The sequence below is a fragment of the Phalacrocorax aristotelis genome, chromosome 15, assembly GCF_949628215.1.
Source record: "Phalacrocorax aristotelis chromosome 15, bGulAri2.1, whole genome shotgun sequence".
Lineage (NCBI taxonomy): Eukaryota > Metazoa > Chordata > Aves > Suliformes > Phalacrocoracidae > Phalacrocorax > Phalacrocorax aristotelis.
In genome coordinates, this window is record NC_134290.1 from 16,436,286 (window position 1) to 16,437,617 (window position 1,332).

Here is a 1,332-nt window from a genome sequence, read left to right on the forward strand (position 1 = left end):
GGCAGCCAATCACGGCGCGCGCGCGCGCGCCCTCGAGCCCGCCCCGCCCCCTGGGGGCGGGGGAAAAGAGCGGCGGCGGCCGCTGCGGGGGGCGCGCGCGGGCGGGGAGGGCGGGGGGGGGGGGGGCGAGGGGGCGCGGGGCTCCGCCCCACTGGCCTGGGGGAGGAGGGGCGGGTCGCTTGGCTCCGCCTCCCCTTTGCTCCGCCCCCTTGGCTTCCCACCTTCTCTCCCCCCCCCCCCGCAGGCCGTTGCGCGCGGGGGCGGGCGCGTGGCGCTGGGCGCGTGCAGCGAGCGCCCCCCGCGCCGGCCCGTTCACGCCGCGGGCGCGCGGCGGGGGCCGTGGCCCCGCGTCCCCCGCTGAGGCGCGGCGAGGCCGCAGCCGGGGCAGCCCGCCGGGTGACGGTCTCTCACAGGGCCCTTCCACAAGGGTGTCCCCCCGGGGGCGCTGCCCTAAACAACGTAGGGTCGCTCGGGCTCCTTTGTCTCTCGCCAGGCAGTGTTTGTGTTCCGCGTTTCCGCTGAAAGGAGGTAAAACCCGGGAGATTGACACGGGTCTGCTAAAAGTTCAGTGCTGTAGAAAAAGCATCAGGGAAAAGAGCCCGTTCGGAGGATGGAGAATAAGTAGGGGAGGTCACAGCCCTTGTTTTTGGACAGGGAGTTTCAGGAAGAGCTCACTGCTTATAAAGAAAAAAACACCCGTGTTTTAAGGCACAAAGAACCCCCACAATTTTTGAAGATTAAGGAAAGCAAAATACAACTCACCGTAGAAGTAGTTTCTGAAGCATCCGAGGTCGGTTGGCAATGACTGTTTTCCTTAAAAATGTCAGTAAAAGGTAGCTAGCCCCTAGTTTGTTTTGGCCATACTCCTCCATTTCCATGGGAAAGAGCGTAGAGATACAAACGGACGAAGCCTGACACGAACCTGCCGTTCACACTTTGTACCCCGAGGCAGGCCTCTTTTGTCATGCTACATAAATGCAGCATGAATAAAATTGTCCTCACATTTTCTTGTCAGTACTGACATCTTTTTTTTTTTCCACAATCTTTATCAAGTGGGTTTTTTTTACCCAAAGGGCCTTAGAACTTTGCAGAATATCATCTATTACAACTCAGCTTGTAGCTATAATCAATAAACCATGTGCTAGTTGATTTTATCCTGCCTGTCCATTTTTTCAAAGTCATTCACATGTTTATACATTTTTTTTGTCACATGCTTTCTCCTTCTTAATGGCAAATTAACGGCCATTCTTGAAGAAAAGCCACACTTGCTCAATAAAGAAATATGTTTTGGTGAAACAGCAGGAAACAAACATCTGTGGGAATATTTCCAGC